The 20,962-nt window shown below is 41.7% G+C and overlaps 1 protein-coding gene across 3 annotated transcripts in view; it reads right to left on the bottom strand.

Moving 5' to 3' along the window:
* HS3ST3A1 (heparan sulfate-glucosamine 3-sulfotransferase 3A1) overlaps nucleotides 1-20,962 on the bottom strand; it is a 378,323-nt gene that overhangs the window by 290,122 nt on the left and 67,239 nt on the right. The window contains exon 2 of one of the 3 annotated variants that reach the window (XM_079903874.1): nucleotides 6,382-6,481. The exons of 1 other annotated variant lie outside the window; for it this stretch is intronic. The gene's annotated coding sequence lies outside the window, so the exon portion shown is untranslated. Of the gene's footprint in view, nucleotides 1-6,381; nucleotides 6,739-20,962 lie in introns of those variants that run through there. One more of the 3 variants, XM_079903875.1, reaches the window with a different exon arrangement.

Below are 20,962 nucleotides of genomic sequence, written 5' to 3'. Positions count from 1 at the left end.
TTTTTATTTGTCAATAAAAAGGAATAAAGTACCAATACTCAGTAAAACAAGGAGGAAGCTTAAAGCATGCTAAGTGAAAGAAGCCAGTCACCAAAGATTTCATATTATTTGATTTTACTTACATGAAATACCCAGAACAGGAAAATCTATAAGGACAGAAAATAGATTAGTGGTTGCCTAGGGCCAGGGGGGTTGGTGGACAGTGGGTAGTCACTGCTAATGGGTACAGAGTGATGGACATGTTCAAAAGTTAGCTGTGATGACAGCTGCACAACTCCGAATACACTAAAAACCACTGAATAGTGTGCTTTGAATGGGTGAATTATATGGTATATGAATTATATCTTAACAAAGCTATTAAAGTTTCTGTAATTAAAAAAGTAGATCTACTTAAAGAAAAATACTGAGTAGACAATATTACGGGGAATCTGCAGACATTGCAGAAAAATTATGAAGTGGTTACCCAAATGACTGAAATGGGAATAAAACCCAATCTTTAACCTGGCCTTCAAAGTCCTGCACATCTTAGTTCTACCTTCTTAGTCTTGTCTCTCCTCCCGCACTGTTCCCAGATCATGCAAATTACTTGCCTTTATTTTACTGCAATAGTGCTAACCGGAATTTATGGAAAGTAAATTCTACTCTTAATGTGGGGAACCATTCAGGACCTTGACATCTATTATCTTATGTGATCTTTACAATACCCTGTATAACAGGTGCTTTGATCCACATGACCCTAGAGAAAATAGAATACTGAGAAAAAGTTCCATAGTTAATCTCAAGATTGCAAGGCTCTGGCTTTTGAATCCTACGAAGAAAGCAAGCTTAGGTTTTAGGGTGGGTTCTCTGTACTTCTCCCTCTCAACACTGAATGCATCAAACTTTAGAAGAAGCTATTTTGTTTGGTCTCTTTTCAGTGATAAGCACAGTCTGACTGATGTTTGCCAGGTCATACAAAATGTCTCCACAGCCTGCTGATGTCCCAAATTAGTTCCCAATGAATTGCTTTAATGAGATAGAGGAGACCATTAAGTACAAGGCACTGTGTTCCTGCTTTGTTTTTTAATCCATCTAACAATTTTATGAAGCAGATATGATTATTGTCTTTCCTAGAGAAAGAAACTGTCAGGAGAATGAAAAGACAAGCCATAGTCTGGGAGAAAAAAATAGCAAAGGACATGTCTGATATAGGATTGTTCACCAAAATAAACAAAGAATTCTTAAAACTCAATGATAAAAAAACCCCAATCAAAAAATGGGCCAAAGACTTTAACCTCATCAAAAAAGATATACAAATGGCAAATAAACATTTTAAAAGATGCTCAACATCATATGTAATTAGGGAAATGCAAATATTAAAACAACAATGAGACACCACTACACACCTATTAGAATGGCTAAAACTCTGATGACATCAAATGCTGGTGAGGATGCGGAGCAACAGGAACTCTCACACGTTGCTGGTGGAAGTGCAAAATGGTACAATCACTTTGGAAGACAGTTTGGTGGTTTCTTACAAAACTAAAAATACTCTTACCATATGATCCAGCAACTGTGTGCCTTGGTATTTACCCAAAGGAGTTGAAAACTTATGTCCACATAAAAACGTGAACACAGGTATTTATGGCAGCTCTATTTATAATTACCAGAACTTGAAAGCAACCAAGATATCCTTCAGCAGATGAAAGGATAAGCTGTGGTCTATCCAGACAATGGAATATTATTCAGCACTGAAAAGAAATGAGCTATCAACCCATGAAAAGACACGGGGGAATCTTAAATGCATATCACTAAGTGAAAGTAGCCAATCTGAACAGATTACATACTGTATAATTCCAACTATATGACATTCTTGAAAAGGCAAAATTATAGAGAAAATAAAAAGATCAATGGTTGCCAGGGGTTGGTGGGGGAGGGAGGGATGGATAGATGGAGCACAGAGGATTTTTAGGGCAGTGAAATTACTCATAAAGGTAGATACATATCATATACATTCATCCAAACCCCAGAATGTACGGCACCAAGAGTGAACCATAATGCAAATGATGAACTCTAGGTGATAATGATGTGTCAGTGTAGGTCATCAGCTGTAACAAATGGACCATCTGGTGTCGGATCCTGATAAAGGGGGAAGGCTGTGCACGTGTGGGCACAGGGTGTACGTGGGAAATCTCCATGCTTCCTGCTCAATTTTGCTGTGAACCTAAAACTTCTCTAAAAACTAAAGTCTATTTTAAAAAGAAAGAATAAAAGAAGGAAGGGGTGGGGAGGGAGGGAAGGAGGAAGAAAGAAACAGAGGATCCCAGAAACTAAACAGTGACTAGGATGGCAGTGGGGTGTTATAACTGGCTTGCACCAGCTGGTGAGAGCTGAGTGTGCACATTTCTTCCCAAATCCACATTTAGTGATGTCCAGTTACTGGCTCAGAATCAGCCTTCATGAGAATATTTACACTGTGGAAATTAGCCAGTGTTACAAACTAGGGCATGTGTGTGTTTGTTCTGGTTTGGTGTTTTTGAGAGCCAGCTGTTGAACTTTTTATACCACTGAGAATAGTATTAAAAACTAGTCTTTCAGACACAGAATTAAGTGCCTCCTTTGAGGGTGACCCAGAGCCTCTAACAGACTGAGACTCTACCTCACCGTTTTGTCATCCAGCTAGTATTTTACCGTCCTTCCAAAATGACTTCTCTGAATACTTATTTATATTATGGCTCTGTTCCCAAGTTTGCTCAGCTTCATTCCCTTCACAATTGATGCCAAGACACATACCACCTGTACTACTAGGTATTTAATAGTTTTCTTTAAATCGCCTATTTTCTTTTTACGTACGTAAAGATGTTTTCAAAAGGAAACTAATGGATAAGGCAAGGAAAAAGTGCAAAAAGCAGGAAGGGTTATGACCCCAGAGAGAATACATTCACTGAATTAGAGGATGAAGCCTACAATGGCAAGGATATGGGGAGAGAGGTGGTCTGATGTTCATCATCTTAAGGGTTTTAGAAGATCAGTTAAGGGAGGAGTGGCGTGTCCTGAAGGACAACCAGCCTGGAAAGAAAGGAGGAAAATACTGATCTTGGGACAAGAAATATGAGAATATTATGCAGATCAGAGAAGCTACTTTGAGGATGAAGCAGTAGGGCCCAAGAGAAGGATGAAGCCTGCGGGTTGGAGGGTTGTTGAGCAATTGGAGGGACTAAAGGAGAAACTGATGTAGGAGCTGAGGTCGTGAGGGGCGGTCATTTAAGAGAGATGGGGCTGAAGGGAAGGACATGGCAGGGAAAAGGCTCAGGAGGGGGTACTTGGAAAGTTAAGAGTAGGAAGGCAAAGGGCAGAGATGAGCTGACAGATGGAAGAGGGGCTACACAGGAGCCCCGGTGGTATCAGAAGGACCACAGAAGAGCAAATGTGTTTCACAGTCAGATACAGAACTTTGCTAAGGATCTATACCAAGATTAACATTTAAAGACACCATGTGTCTTTTCTGTTCCCTTAAATTGAGATCATCTGAGCTTTACTGATTGTTGTTCTAGTTCTCAACACACACACACACACACACACACACACACACACCCCACACCCCCCCCCCCCCAGAAAGGAATACACAAGAAGGAATTAATCCCAAGATGGGACTTCAAAACATTAAAGAAGAGAGAGGCAAAGTAAAGAGAAAGGGACTGGAGAAAAAAAATCACCAACAAAGATCACATCATAGTTCAATTGATTCAGTTACTACAACAAATGGTGACAGTTATGATGGATCAACCCCTGCTTTATGCCAGCTCCTCTGCACCCACTTTTTCCAGTCCTGACAACAGTGAATACTACATATTATCTTCATTTGGAAGATCAGACAACTGAAGTTCCAGAAGGTGAATGATGAAGGGCTCACATTCAGTAAATGGCAGATTTGCGTTTCAAATCCAGGCACACCACACTGCCTCCTTGTTCCCCTTGTCCTATGAGCTCTGCTAAATCTTACGCTGGAAAAGCCTCATGTCTCAGAAAAATACGATTCTTTTCCCAATGACGTTCTGTAACAGTTTTCTGAACCATCTACTCTCAGAACAGCTTGGAAAGTGTAGTGGATACCGCTGGTTGCCACCTAGCACCCATTCTCTTTTCTTTCTTCTCAAGAAAATGTCACTTCCATTTAGGTCGATATGACGCATACCACGGGGCTCCGGAGAATCTGGTGCCACCTTCAGCTCCAGGTGGTCTGACTTGACTGGCGCCATCCTCCTTCCCAGGGACAGGTTCAGGAATGAGCATGTGACCTAATTCTGCACAAGGAGACTCCTGCCAGAGACTTTTGGAAAACTTCTTTTTGTTCTGAAGAGAACCCCAGGAAGTCACTTTCTCTCCCAAAGGATGTGAGCAAGCAACTTGTAAGCCTGATTGCTACTGGCAGCCATCCTAAAGCCACAAAGGGAGCCAGTCATAGGATGAAGCCCCAACTGTGGCTGGCACAGCAGAGTCACAGAAGTGAAGCAGCACGTGAGTCCTTGAAAACATCACCAGGCCACTGGTCAAGCAAAACTGAAGGCCACCCAACACCTGAACCTCACCTCTGTGGGCTAGGAAATGGTGTTTATTAAATACAAATCTGTTGAAGAACTTCTTTAGTCAATCCGTTTGCTTTTCTGTTGTTTACAGCCCCAAACACCCTAATTGGATACTGACAATGAGAGCCAATATGGTAGGTCCACGGTGGGGAAAGGAAGCACAAGTTGGGCAAGAAATAAAGCTGGGAGTCCAGCTACGGGGAGGGGGGGGACAGGAGGACCTCCAGATGAAGGATGGAATCTCCCTGGGGCACAAAACAATCAGCAGACCTTCAGCACCACCTGTGTTCATTAACCTCAATCAGTGGCCCTGGAGCTGTTGTTCTGGGACCAGCACCACCTGGGAACTTATTAGAAATGCAAATTCCTGGGCCTCACCCCAGCCCTAGCGAATCAGAAACTCTGGGGACAGCAGCCCAGCCGTGTGTGTTTTAATAAGCCCTCCAGGGGCTTCTGATGCTCAAGTGTGAGAACCACATCCCTACATGTATTCAATACCTCAAGGTGAATTTGCTGGAGCACTTCTCAGAATCCATGATTAGCAACTGAGCTGAAGTGGAGCGTGGAACCGGCCATCTTTAGCTCAGAATCTACATGTACGTGGGGCAGGGGGCGGTCACAGATCCTCATGTGTTCAGGTTCTTGAGTCACTGAGCTGCACTTCTGGCAAACCAAATCCTATATGTGTTGACCTGAAGCCAATTTGGGGTTCATGAGGATTCCCTTTGCTACTGTGAAGAAACCAAACTTTAAAAAGCGCTGGTCCACCCTGAAGAGTAAATATAAAGTTTTATTTGGTACGAGAGGCACCTAGAGAAGTGTGGTAGTTTCAGACTCTTTGAGTTGCCACTTGTGGAGCATTTCAAGTGTAGTTCTGGGCCGGCTAAGAATAGTTTTAATTAGTGTATTTTTTTTTCTTGTTAAGTAATTTTACGGTTTGGAAAAAAAAAGTTCCTTACTATGCAATTGGGGGATTTTAATGCTCTGTGCTCCATGAATGTATCTGTAGAGCAGCCTGCTCAGAGACCGTTATTTTAGCACTGTTGTGGGAGTGATGAGTATCATTAACACAGTGTGACTGTGTTAAAGGGAAAGTGTCTTTACCCAGGGAATCTAACATGAGGTTAGTGTCTCGATAATTAACCCACTGCCCTTGAAAAAGAAGGTAATTAGAAGCAAAGGCAATTAACTCCTTCCAGGTGATTTCCCTTGAATCCCACTTCCATCCTAGAAAGGAGATTCCAGAAGGATCTGAAGGAAACAAGAAGACAGAAGCTGGAGCTTCCCTGGTGGCGCAGTGGTTGAGAGTCCGCCTGCCGATGCAAGGGACACGGGTTCGTGCCCTGGTCCAGGAATATCCCACATGCCGCGGAGCGGCTGGGCCCGTGAGCCTTGGCCGCTGAGCCTGCGCGCCCGGAGCCTGTGCTCCGCAACGGGAGAGGCCACAGCAGTGAGAGGCCCACGTACCGCCAAAAAAAAAAAAAAAAAAAAAAGACAGAAGCAGATACACTGTATCAAGAGTACTAATGGGGCTGCAGTGCCAGAGAGGGTTAGATGGTTCAGCACAGCGTGGGGAGGTTCTCTCTCCCATGACTGCATCCTGTCCCTTTGACACCTCAGAAACATCAAGAGCCACAGCTGTCAGGTCACGGTCTAAGGCTAGACAGGAAACTCTATCAGGCATTTATCCTGAGGGACTCCTCAGTTCATCATCTGTAAAATAGTGATAATCATGCCCTCCTCAGAGGCTGTTGTCAGGATTGAATGCAGTAACTGTAAGAGGGAAAGATTTATAAACTTGTATTAAGAGACTCACATAAGAGATTCTGATTCTTCTTGGTAATCACCCCTCTGATGGCTTCTTTTGGTTGTTTCTCTTCCATCCAGAGCATCAAAAGCATGTATGGTATGTCTCTCTGTACAGAAATGATAATGGTAAAGATAATAAAGGTAATGAAAGAGACTGAAAGCTTGTTACATAGTTTCAGGTCTAAATGGAGTCACATTAAGTTCCTAAAAATTGCAATTCCAATTGATACAATTGATACAATTCCAAGTGAAGAGAGAAGTATGCTCTGAGTGCATGGAGACGGTCTCATGAAGACAAGTGTAAAGGTGTCAGGGAATGATTTCCAGAGGGTACGAAAGGAGCGAAGAATTGGGCAATGTTGACAGTTAGCCAAGTAAAGGAGGAGCGGGGGAACATTCATTCTCTCAGAGCCAGCAGCATGTGCAAAGAACTGGAAAGCACAGCCCACCTGGGGAAATTCAACTAGTGTGGATTAGCTGGAGTACAGAATGTATTGGTTGAGGAGACGGAGCAGAGAACATCAAAAAGGAAAACTCAGTGATGGAGATGGAGCCTGCTTTGACTAGCCTTGTTTGCACCTAATTTTAAGGGTCTACGATACACTCACACACACATACAGACATCTACACACAAAACCATATGGACTGAATATAAACCAGAGGCAATGCCAGAAATAGCTAGATTAGATTTTTGCTTCATTATCTATTTTGACTTGGCTTTTCATTAAATTAAATCTCTCTTGGATGGAAATCCTTGGCTCTCGGGTTCATTGAGTCTGTTCTGCACCAGTCTTTGCCAGGTATGATACCCACTTCACCACCTCCTATCCTACCCATCCCCACTTTCAATCTGCAAGGTCAGAATGAACTTGAGATTATATCTTGGTGGAAATAAGGAGACACTGAACAATTCTGCCTCAGATTTGCATGTCTTCTTCCTCTGGAAGTTTTATGTAAAAAGACTGAAGGAGTCTGAGACAAGAGGCAGGTATATAGATTAGGAGGTGATTTCAATCCTGCAGAGAAAAACTCCCACCTTTTCCACTTAGGTAATTGGGTAGGTGGCCGTACTAGTTGCTGAAACAGGTAATGCTGCAGGGAAACACGGCATGGGGAGGGAAGTACCTGGTAAAAATTGTTTTAAAGGTATTATACCTGAGAAGCCTAGAAAATATCCAAGTGGGGAGGTCGATTAAAAGACTGAGATGGAGACAGAGATTTGGATGTCACCAGGATAATGGTGATATTCAATGATGTCAGGGTGAATGAGGTTTTTCACAAGTCCACACACCAAAGGCATGAAAGAAACTGGAAGAGAACCTGGCTGATGGGGAACACCAATACTGAAGGGTTTATTGGAGGAAGAGGGTTATGGAAACACTGAAAAGGAATCGCCAGAAAGTATAAATAAATCCAAGATTCTGTACTATCTCAAAAATCCAGGGAAGAGAGAATTTTCAAGAAGTGAACAATAGAATAGTGTTAAATACCAAAAAGAGGTCAGTTAAGATAAAAACTAGGAAATGTCTGTGGGATGTGGTCAGAACAGATCACGGGTGGCCCTGACCAGGAGGATTTCAGCAGAGTAAGAAGGGCAGGCACGATTGAGGGACAAACAACAACGAAGACACAGAAGTGTCTAGAAACTTCTTTCGATGTATCTCAAGAGGAAGTGATCCCTACATCTTCAGCTCTGCACAATAACCATTCCCGTGTCTGGAGGTCCCGTCTTCAGTTAATTTTTTCTCATACTGCATGCCTACCAACATTTTCAGCATCCGCCCCTTCTCCTCTCCAGTTAATATGATTATATAATGAGACAGAAGCTGTCTTTGTGAATAATTTTCTGTGAGAACCCAATACACCTTTGGCCTTTATTTTCCTGTCTGTAAAATAAGGAAGGGGATGAATGCACTGGTACCTGAAAAAGTGATATTGGAAAACAGAGAAGGAAAGCATAGGTACAATTAGAACAAGGGTGGGAATTCCCCTGGTGGTCCAGTAGTTAGGACTCGGCATTTTCACTGCAGGTGAAATCCCTGGTCAGGGAACTTAAGATACTGCCAGCTGTGCAGCACAGCCAAAAAAACAAAAACAAACAAACAAACATTTAAAAAACAACAAAAAACAAGGGTTATTCCTCAAAAGGCTGAGTCTTGAATGGAATTAGAATGCAGTCCTCCCCAGCCTCTCCCAGTGAAGATATCAAACACCTAACAATTTTATGCAGATAAATAATGGTTAAAATGAATATTAAAACTGTTCTCAACCATGCACCTTGACTACAAACATCAGAGGAAAATGAGTTAATCCCTAAAGAAGTTATTTTATATGTGGGGAATAATTGCTTCCTGCAGAGGGAAGATAAAAGGAATCCTTTTGAAATATGCCAGAGCATTTTGTTCTTTTTAACAAGGCCTGACCTCAGGAGAAACTATTTTACCAGAGCCTAACCTGCTAGGGTTTATTAGAGCCTAACTGACTTAGGGGAAGGGAAGCACACAACTGCAGCCCCTCCAGCCATTCTTTCCCACCTAAAGGGGGCACGAGTGAAGTTCACAGTTCAGGGGCACTCATTCACCAAAACACTGACAGCTAATGCATCCCCTTCTCACACACCTTAGCAATATATTACTAAAGAACTATTCACCACAGTTCCTTTTACCCAGTATATCATGTCTGCCTTTCAGGAGAAAATTACAAGACACACTAAAAGGCAAAATATAGTTTGAAGAGGCTAAACAAGCACCAGAACCAGAGTCAGATATGGCAGGAATGTTGGACCAGGAATTTAAAAACACTATGATTAATATGCTAAGAACTTTAATGGAAAAAGTAGACAAGTGGATACATAAACAAAAAGATGAAAATTCTAAGAAGGAATTGAAAACAAATGCTAGAGATCAAAAACAACGTAACCAAAATAAAGAATGCTTTTGATGGGCTCATTATCAGACTGGACACTGCTGAGGAAAGACTCTCTTAGCTTGAGGATATGACAATGGAAACTTCCAAAACTGAACAGACTGAATAAAAAATAAAAACAGAACAGAATATCCAAGAAATGTGGGACAACTTCAAAAGGTGTAACGTAAGCATAATGGGAATAACAGGAGGAGAAGAAAGAAAGGAACAGAGCAATACTGGAAGCAATAATGACTGAGAATGTCCCCAAATTAATGTCAGACTCCTTCCTGATCCAGGAATCTCAGAGAACACCAAGCAGGTAAATGCTAACAAACAAAAACACAAACAAGAAAACTACACCCAGGCATATCATTTTCAAACTATAGAAAATCAAAGGTTAAACAAACAAACTCCTGAAAGAAGCAAGAGGAAATAATGCCTTACCAACAGAGCAGGAAAGACAAGAACTATATCTGACAGCTCCTCGTAAAGCATTTAAACAAGAAGAGAGTGGTGTAAAATATTTAGCTTTGATAGAAAGAAACCCACCAACCTAGAATTCTATACTCTGAATTTATCCTTCAAAAATGAAGGAGAAATAAAGACTTTCTCAGACAAATAAATATTGAGAAAATCTGTTGCCAGTAGCCTTGGAAGAAATGTTAAAAGAAGTTCTTCAGAGAGAAGGAAAATGATACAGGTCAGAAACGTGGGTCTACATAAAGAAAAGAAGAGGATCAGAGAGTGAATGAGTGGAGGTAAAATAAAATATTTGATTTTCTTATTCTTAACTGATGTAACAGATAACAGTTTAAAGTAATAACAACAATTTATTGATTACCTATATATCTGTATCTATAGATCTATGCTTATGTATAATTGAAATAATGACAGTAATAGTACAAGGGGTAGGAGGAAGGAGTCAGGAATATTTTGTTATTACAAGGTACTTGTACTACCTGTGAAGTGCTATGGTGTTATTTGAAAAAAAAGTAAAGAGAGAGCAACAGAAATGGTAAGCATTTGCATAAACATAATAGACTATCCTTCCCTTAAATATTTATACTTGGCTGAAACAGAAAACCATACCGTCATCTGATGTATGTAGACATAATACCTAAGAAGAGACAAAGGGAAGAGAGTGAAGAGACCTGCATAATGACAAGGTGGCTACATTCCATGTGAAACAGTAAAATATGTATTCTAAGTAGACCGTGAAAATATATGTATGAATATTATAATCACTATAGCTTCAATTAAAAATATATATATACCAAGAGACACAGTGAAAAAAAAACAATAAATGAATTAAAATAGAATACAGGGCTTCCCTGGTGGTGCAGTGGTTGAGAGTCTGCCTGCCGATGCAGGGGACACGGGTTCGTGCCCCAGTCCGGGAAGATCCCGCATGCCGCGGAGCGGCTGGGCCCGTGAGCCATGGCTGCTGAGCCTGCGTGTCGGGAGCCTGTGCTCCGCAACAGGGGAGGCCACAGCAGTGAGAGGCCCGTGTACTGAAAAAAAAAAAGAATACAAAAAAAAATTCAAATAACCCAAAATAAAGCAAGAAAGGGGAACAAAGCAATGAAAAAGTGGGCACAAACAGAAAACGTAATTAAACGGCAGACTAAAATTCAAGCATACCAGTATTTTCTTTAAATATATATCCATTAAACACACCAGTTAAAAGGCAGAGTTTATCAGAATAGACACATGATCTAGCTTTATGTTATCCCAAAACATCCAATATAAATATAAAGATATAGTTAAAAGCAAACATCTAGAAAAAGGTATACCATGTAAACAGTAAATGAAAGAAATCAGTAGTGGATATATCAGGCTATGTAAACTTCAGAACAAAGAAAATTACCAAGGATAAAGAATGAGATTACATAATGACAAAAGGGTCAATTCATCAAAAGACATAACAATCCTAAATATATATGCACATAACTACCGAGATTAAAAATACACAAAGCAAAAATTGACAGAACTAAAAAAAAAAGACAAATCCACAATGTAGCTGGAGACACTTCTAAGTAACTGACAGACCTGATAGATAAAAAATCAGCAAGGACATAGAAGGAATGAATAACAGCATCAGTTAACTGTGTCTAATCGACATTCAGCTCCACCCAACAGCTGAATATACATTCTTTTCAAGTGCACATGAAACATGTCTCCAGGATAGACCATATCTGTATTCATAAAACAAACCTGAACAAATTTAAAGGAATTAAAATCACACAAAGTATGTTCTCTGCTAATAATAGAATTAACCTAGAAATCGATAACAGAAATATAAAAGGGAAATCTCTAAATACTTGGAAAAAAGCAATACACCTTTAAATAATGTGTCAAAGAGGAAGTTTCAAAGGAAATTAGAAAATATTTTGAAACAATATGAACACACAAAAGTAGAAAGTTACAGGTTGTAGCTCAACAGTGCTTAGAGAAAACGTTCATAGAATTAAATGTGCATGCTGAAAAAGAAAAAAAGTCTCAAATCTATCATCAAATCTTCCTCCTCAAGAAACTAGAAAAAAAAAAGCAAAATTGGTATAACAAACTGAAGGAAGGAACTGAAAACAGAAAAAACAATAGAGAAAATGAATAGAATCAAATGCTGGTTCTTTGAAGAGATTGATAAAAATCAATATAGTAAGACTGACAAGGAAGAAAAGAGAGAACATATACACTACCAATGTCAGGAATGAAAGAAGGGATCTTCCAATGGCCACAGAGTTCACAAGTCTGGTAACTTTGGACAAAGCATTTAAACTCCCAGCTGCAACACAGGGTCAAAACAATCCGAACTGACACGTTTTCAGAGTACATACTATATTAAGTAAAGTTAATCCAGCTGTGAGAAATATTCAAAACTCAATGGAGCATTGTTTGAAAAAGGGGGATGCCCATAGTGGATGATGCTCTGTTGTATTAGTCACTGGCTCCTTACTTTTTGCTGTTCTACTATTCACAGCTTCCATTCTTGAGACTACCTCACGGTTCAAGACGACTGCTGGAGTGAATCACTAAATATCCATTCCAGCCCACAGGAAGAAAGACACTAGAACGAGAGGCAGGAATCATACCTTGAAGGGTCCTCCCCAGAAGCTGGGCCCTCTCCAACCCATCCGCCAAAGCTTAGTCACACAGTCACACCTATTTGCAAAAGACCCTGGAAACATGACCTTCATCCCAGATGCCCATGATTCCAGGTAAAATAATCAAGGAAGAAGCAGATTAGGAATAATGGTCCAATTAGCAGTATTTGCCACATATGCTATAAAAGTTCCTCCAGATGTATCAGAACTGTTTGTACCTCTTTCAAAAACTCCAGTTCCAAAAAAAAAAGGGGGGGGGACTTCCCTGGTGGTCCAGTGATTAAGACTCTGTGTTTCCACTGCAGGGGGCATGAGTTCAATCCCTGGTCGGGGAACTAAGATCTTGCATGCCATGCTGCGTGGCCAACCCCCCCCCCAAAAGAAAATACTGCAGTTCCTCTGCTCCCCCCCCAAAAAAAGTTGTTGCCCTGTGGGACCAAATGGTAACCTCTACTTTCAAATCAAAATCCCATCCTGGACTAAGCTGCTGTGGACAGCTGATGTCTGTTAAACTACTAGTCTAAAGTCTTGCATTTTTTTCCCCATAAAATGAGGTCTCCACATTTACTCAGAAACATGCCCACCCACGGACTGTAATCTCTCCTTCTTCCAGGGGCACATCAGCTCCAATGTAATTCTAATTTAAAAGCAAGACACTATCCACCTGGATGAAGCTCAAAATGGGCAATTCAGGGGCTCAAGATTCCAAGAGGCTGAAGGGTCCTGCCCTGCTCCAAGGCCCCTCCCTTACTTCTCCTACCTCTTTCCCCTCATAACCTTCACTTAATCCACCGACAATCCTTTCGAGTGAACCTTCAAAATAAACCCTGAATTCTACCACTTCTCGCTGCCTTGACTCTAGACCTTGGTCCACACTATCCTCTTTTGACACATCTTTATTTTTTATCTCTAAAACAGGACGTAACCCTCTCTAGACCAAGGGTTGGCAGTGTTTTCTCTAAAGAGCCAGACAGTAAAAATTTTAAACTTTGCGAACCATACAGGCTCTATTGCAACTACTCAGCTCTGCTGTAGCACAAAAGTAGTCACAGACAATACCTAAACAAATGGTCATGGCTGTGTGCCAATAAAACTTTATTTACAAAAACCTGCTGTGGGCCAGATTTGTCCTAGAATCCTACTGTGGGGAGTCCCTGCAGCATGTTTTATGTTTCCTAAAAAATAATTTTCAGTCTTCATCTTTACTCATTATAAGGCAAGCCACTTTTTTAGGTCATTATTTTACATTATATACCATTTTATTCTTTTTCTGTCTTGTATTTTATTTATACCATTTTAAAAATGTATGTTCTTTCACTTGGCCATAGATCTGGAAACATGCATCACTGAGGCTTTTTCTACCCAGGGCTGAAGTGGAATTATCCTAAACACCTGAAATCAGTATTTCTTCATGTCTGACCTTTCTAGATAATGATCGATGTGACAGAATTGCTCCATAGACACTCATTTTATCCCTGTAGGAAAACTCAACACTCTAATTAATGAATTCATTAATTAAACCTTTTCCTTCACCCTGAACTTTAGCTAAAATTACAAAGATACAGAAGTTGAAGATGAATCAAGCTTGCATTTTTCTTTCTGCTGGAGAGCATGTAAGGACTCACAATGCAGTTTCTTCCCAGTAGTTCTCCAGGATAGCAAGGAGTCATCCACACTTTCACATAGCAGGTGTGGGATATACATTCATGGGAAAAAGAAGGAATGAACTGGAGATAAGACAGATGGTACAACCCAATGGTCCACAGGCTAAATCCAGCCCAGAGACATGTTGCTTGGAATTCAATGTGGTTTTAAACAATTTGAGACACCACTAAAAAGATCAGAACATTTTACATTAAAAAAAATTCAGATTTCCACGTGTTTTTTAAATAAATAGTTATTTCTGGCAAGGTGGTGGCCAAACTATTCCAGGGCAGTAACAAACTAGAGCTGAATAGAGGCCAATTACTTTTATAGAGAGAGTATTCCCTAGTTTTCCACAATCTCCACAACTCCCTCTTGCATGCCTAATATTGAAGCAAAATGTCACTTGCCAATTGTTATCGTCTTCACATTATTATTTCATAGTAAAGAAATATTTTTCTGTGACTCATTTCCAATCAAACCAGGGAAATAAAGGATTGGGAAGGCCACGTAATTTAAGGAAAGTAGGATCAAGAACTCATTTGTGCTGCCTGTCCGTTTACTGTAGGCACTTGAGCAGGAGAAAGAGCTTAGTCAGAAAGCTGAATTCAGGTGCTGGTCTGAATTCTAATTTAGTGCCAGGGGACTTCTAAGAGCCAGTCTGAATTCTAATTTAGTGCCAGGGGACCAGGTATAGACCTGGTCTTGCCCTCATTTTTTTTTCTCTATCAAATAAAAGTTTTTATATAAGTGAAGGTATTTTGATTATAAAGAAAGTAATTAATTAGGATATCAGATGTCATGGAATTGATTTGAAAGCTGGAGATCCAGGTTCAAGAAATGATAGGGAATCAAAGCACTGCAAGGGGCTTGGCAGCAGCAACTGGAGAAGTAGACATATAACAGAGCAAACCAGGGCAACGATGCTGGCGTAGATGCATCCCAGCCGTTCCACTGGCCTGTGCATTCCTGTTCATTATGCCCAGTTCTGGCAGGTGACTGGCCACACTTAGGGGACGTGGCCTCTTCACTGGCTGCACAGGGCAGAAAGCAGGCAGATCTGGGAGAAGGAGACTCTGAGACCCCTTTTATCTCCCACTGCACAACAGACTTCTGGATGCACAGTCCTACCAAGACTAGAAATCGTGTGGGAGAGGTAATTCCTCAAAAGGAACCTGGCTGCTACTGGGAAAGGATAATATATACTATCCAAGCCAAGAAACCAAAATAAATATTCCCTATTGGACTGCACAAAACCTTACACAGAACCTAAATAGAAAAGACAGGAAAGGGCAGCAGTTCTGCTTGAAGCATAGCAAGAAGCCGGGAGTCCTCCTCCTCTCTGACCCCTCACTTTGCATTGAAGGACTTCTGCCGACCCAAGATCTCCCTGAAGCCCCCAGTAAGAACCACAGGGCAAGATAATCTGTAAGATCCCTTGAAGCTGCAGATCTGTGATGTCAATGACAGAAAAATTAGTTGGGTTTCCACTGACTCACTCAGCTCAGAGACTAACTAGACGACGTCTGCAAGATAAATCTTGACAGCCCACCAAGCCAAGAGAACAGCCCCCCTGGGAAGTGCAAGGGCACCAGTAAATCATTCTCATTGCCTGCTGATGAGAGGTACTGGCTTCCGGGTTGCCACCATCCGAGGCAGAATCGAAAACAGTGGCCTCATTGTTAACAGCTCAAGGGCTGATCATCGACCCCTGCACCACTGCATCCTCAACACGTATGGATGCCTCTGCTACTGAGTTCCTGAGAACATCTCTGTGACCCACCTCTCTCCTGTGCATTCATATGTCTTCACCCCTTATTTAGCTCGAGAATGTGAGAGTAGAGGAGAGCAGGCCCTCATGGCCTCCTAGCATGAGCAATCAGCAGGAAGAAACGGGGAATGTGAGAAAAAAATACCATATTTACCAAAGATCTGTTTTAAATAACCAGCCACTTGGGGTAGCAAGCAGCTGGAAGCACATTATAAAACTATTACAGTATTGAAACAGAGCTGTGCTAACAGCATACACAACAGTGCAGGAAGCCCCAGTTGCAAAAATCATGAACTCTTTGGAGATCTCAGAATAATTTTTTTTTCCACTCTGGAAACATCCCAACCTCACACCATTCTGTTTACTAAGCCTCTGGAGGCTTAATGGGTGTTTATACAGAAGGACATGGGAAGCTCAGGTGACAGATCAAAGCTTTCTCCTTGCAAAAGGGTCTTGTTTATTGTCTCATCTTAACTTGTTCTTCATATGTGACGGTGCCTCACTCTTCTGATGAATTATCAGTAAGGTACTTCATCATTTCAGAGGGAACTGAGCCAGTGGAAGAGCTCAGAGGTAATGTTACAAGAAGCGCTGTCTCAAATTACAAGTAGAAATATTTATATATCTGCAAGTTTTTACATACCTCCATTGGTTCTTGATAGATCAAAAAGGAAAAAAAATACTGCAGATATAGCAAACTTCGACCACAAAGTCAAACAACCTTGAACCAAAGGACAAATATGGAATCCTACACAGAAGTTAATTAGCTATTATAAGACTCTAAACAATCTGAAATTGTTACTTGGTATCATAAATCAGGTGGAGAGTCTGGTCAAATGACCTCTAAGATCCTAACTAACTGTGGGATTGTTTAGTCTAGTTTCAATAAATATTTTGCTCAAAGGTTTAAAAAAAAAAAAAGAGCACTGTCTTTTACCCAATGAGGTGAAGTCCCCAGGGAGACACACTCCAATCCTCTCAATCTCCTCATATGTCAGGGACCCCCGGCCTCACAGTCAGTAAGGAGTACTGAATAACCACCTCCAGAGGACAGGTCATTGGGATTGGTTCTAGGAATCATAGCAAGACATCAAACCTTTCTTCACGTGGCTTCTAGTTTGCTCTGCCCAGTAAGATGTGTGATCAAACAGGAGAGCCTAGGAGCAAAAGTAGCTGGACAGCCCATCCAGGAATAGAGCCTTCAGACACCTGACCTGATGCCCTCAGGCCCTACATGCCAGCCCCGTAGCCATAAGGACAATAAAATGTCAAGCATGATGGCCCAGGCACTGGAGACACATCAAGATCTGGATGCAAGTCCCAGCTCTGCCATGCACAAGGTGATCCTGACATTTCCTCCATTTCTCCATTTGTAAAGTGGGAATAAAGCTCGTTGGGCACACGGAGGACGACAGGAGATGATGTATGTTGTTGGGGTCCTCTCATAGTGCTTCAGGCATCGTATACACTCAATAAATGGTCACTTTCATTATCATTGACCTCACCCCATGTAGGTTGAGGACACTGAAAATTAGCCTAGTGGTTCTCCAAGCTGAATGTGCAGTAGAAGCACTTGGGGCGGTATTTTCGATCACCTATAGAAAATGTTCTGTACTCTACCCTAAACCAGCTGTGTCAAGTGACTGGGATAGGATGAAAGGGTGTAAGAGAGAGAGAGAGAGAGAGAGAGAGAGAGAGAGAGTGTGTGTGTGTGTGTGTGTGTGTTCGTTCATTAAGCTTTCCAAGTGACTCTGATACAATTCATCTCTAAACTACAATTTGGGATGCACCGTGTGTAACTAGAGAAATATATATATATATATATATATATATATATATATATATATATATATGTACATATGAATGTACTTAAGGCCAATGCCACAGTCACACGACCCAACATGCTACAAGAGATGTAGGGAGCAGAGAAGCAGAAAGGGGAATACACAGAGTGAATACAGGGTGACCACCCCAAAACTGCCCATCCTCGTGTCCACTGAAGATGCTTCTACTAAGGCCCAACTTGCGAATCTCCCATGATTAAAAGGCTTAGCAGAAAGTGTTGAAACTGCATAGCTAACGCTTGCAGAAAATAAAAGATTCCTTTACTAAATGTCAGCTAAACGACCATGTCACCATCTTTCCCACATTCTTTGTTCTTTCAGGAAGGAGTCTCCATCAGCACTCATTTGTAAAAATTACACTCTGGCTGCATTTGCCACCTGACGTTGGAGAAATCATTCCGAGGGTGACTTTTTATCAAACTTGTCAGTGTGCTCTGTGAACCAGAAATCATCTTGTAGTAGGCAGAGTGGATGACTGCCTACTAGTGTAGAAAAACTGGGAGCAGCATCCAGACCCCTTTTTCTCTGTTTTCTAATGCAGAAATTATCTTCAAAGAATTCATGCTGAGATTGACATATACACACTACTATATATGAAATAGATAACTAGTAAGGACCTACTGTATAGCACAGGGAACTGTACTCAATACTCTGTAATGACCCATATGGGGAACGAATCTGAAAACAGAGTTGATATATGTATAACTGATTCCCTTTGCTGTACAGCAGAAACTAACACAACATTGTAAATCAACTATACTCCCAATACAAATTTAAAAATAAATTAGTAAATTAAAAAATAAATAAAAGAATTAACGCTTTTGCTCCATGCTTTTCAATCCTGGCCATACACGGAAGTCTCCTAGGGAGGCTTGAGACATTCTAAGCCCCCAGCTCAGATATTCTGATTCAGTACATATAAGGTGGGACCCAGTATTTTTTGTTTTAAGTATTTTTAAAACTCCTTGGAAGATTCCGGTGTGCAGGCAAAGTTGATAACCACTGCTTCAGCTGAACCAAGGCCAGTTCAAATCTTGTCTGACAAAAAACAACAGCAACAAAAACTCACATTAAGTAGTATTTTAAGCTATTAAGAACTTCTTATACTTCAGTGTTTCAATGGTTTTTCTGAGAAGTGCTAAGGCATGATTCCAGATGAAAAGTAACATGCCCACCCAGTTATATTTAAGTTTCAGATAAACAACAACCTTGGGACATACACCGAAAAATTATTTGTTACTTATTAGAAATTCAAATTTACCTAGATGGCCTGTATTTTGCTAAATATGTCAATCCTATCCTGAGGTCCTCAGGGAAAGTGGAGGGAAACTTCGAGTAGAATCAGGGCTGAAAAGGAACCGTGGCACCTGCTGGGTCTGCCTGCCATCCATCCACCAGCTTCCTGTAAGCACACTTCAGTCGGCCGTAAGGAACACCCCTCCCCACTCTCTGCCCACGTGGTTTGGGTGGACCCAGGAGCAAGACCATGAGAGGTGCCTGTCTCCCTGGCCACAGTGATTAGCACAGGTGTGGTGGGCATTTAAACCAAGCCAACCAAAGAAACACCATTCCAGAACTTCCGTGTGACTGTGGGGGAAGAGGTACCCTTTCACTAAGGTTGTTGAGAAGGTAGACCATAGCCCTGAGTCACCGGTGCGGTGGTCCCCTTATCACCATATGTGAAGGATCTCCGTGAAAAAGCCAGCAAGAAGAGAGACCAAGCCCTAACATTAGAGACCTCAGACCCAGTCACGCTTGAAATCTGCATCTTGCACTTTTTGTGATGCCAATGCATGCATTCCTTTTCTTAGCTTACGCAAAACTGAGTTCGTTTTCTGCCATTAGCCCCCAAAAGAGTCCTGAATATAAGGGTACAGACTGAAAAGCTGGAGTCCAAAGATAAGCTTTCACCTGCCTCACCATATTTTTTTAGTCCTAAGAAACAGTTCTTCCAAATGCACCCGTGTTTAATCTCTCAACAGCTGTTAGTGACCCTCACTGTTCCTAATTCAACATTCCCTTCTCTATACCCTGATAGCTTGTACTTTCTATCACAGCACTTTCTTGTACATAATGGTTATCTATATATGTAGCTCTCCTAGAAGTTTTATCTGTCTTTGTATTCCTAGGCAGAGTCCAGCACAGAATAGGTGCTGAGGTATTGTTTGTCAAATTATCCTCTTTTTTTGGCCACAATGCGTGGCATGCGGGATCTCAGTTCCCTGACCAGGGATAGAACCCAGTCCATGGTAGTGAAAGCACCAAATCTTAACCACTGAACTGCTAGGGAATTCCCTGTTTGTCAAAGTAAATCAACATGCAGACAGGCTGTGATGATGATGATGATGATCTATTCAAAAGCTACGTCGGCCTTTGCCAGAAGGAAGCGGAGGCTGTGGAGGAGAGAGCTGACCTGACTGCAGGGACCACTGCTTCCACCCACCATCCCCACACGTGAAGAGCGGGCATTAAGCTTCGGGCTTTGTGTTTAAACCCAAAGCATCAGATTTTGTTGGAACAAATTAATGTGTGCCACGTACACTATTCAATTTATACTTATATTCTAGAGTTCAGAAACAATTAGCCGTTTCCAGCTTATTTCCTTGCTTTGGTGTGATTCTCAGAAATGTAAGAAAGGTCGTAATTGGTGCTTTTCTTCCCCCGGACAGATGATCCTCAATTACTGAACTCCACCATAGGAAGAAACAAAGAGATTTGTATACAGATGCCACGGGATAGGGTGGAATCTGGTATTGAATGGGTTGAAAACCAGGACAACCCTAAAGGGACCCAGCGTCGTTCAGAGTCTGAAGAATCAAGCGGCCCTGGATCGCCCATCCCCTGCCTGAAGGGCCCTGAGTCCGTTCTGTGGCTGTGTCTGCAACGGCAGGGGTAAAAGGCGAAGATGAGTCGTGCAGAAGAGCTCTGAGCGCTATGACTCTTATCTTCCCGCTCAGATTCGACGCCATGAGGACGCTGTCTCCTGAACGCGTGACACCCGCCTCTGTCTCAGTGAGCATCTTTGCAGAAAGACGGCACAGAAACTTCCTTTGAACTCCCCCGTGCTTCATTCTACTACGATGAAAACTGCCCCCCTCTCAAATTAAGCCGACTAGGAGCACCGCACACTCTGCAGGGTGGCTCACCCCTGGCCGTGAAGGATGCCACACGGCTCGCTCCTGTGAAAGTGGCTTCCAATAATCAATCTGGCTGTTGATCCAGCAAAACAGGCTGGTGGCTCTCAGAGTCATCAATTAACAGCGGTGGAAACCTTAATCTGGCAGGGACCTCTGTCCATCACACAAAGCAGCGCTTTGG

The sequence above is a fragment of the Stenella coeruleoalba genome (assembly GCF_951394435.1).
Source record: "Stenella coeruleoalba genome assembly, chromosome: 19".
NCBI lineage: Eukaryota > Metazoa > Chordata > Mammalia > Artiodactyla > Delphinidae > Stenella > Stenella coeruleoalba.
Note: the sequence above shows the minus strand (reverse complement) of the source record. Positions and strands in the feature narration are given on the sequence as shown.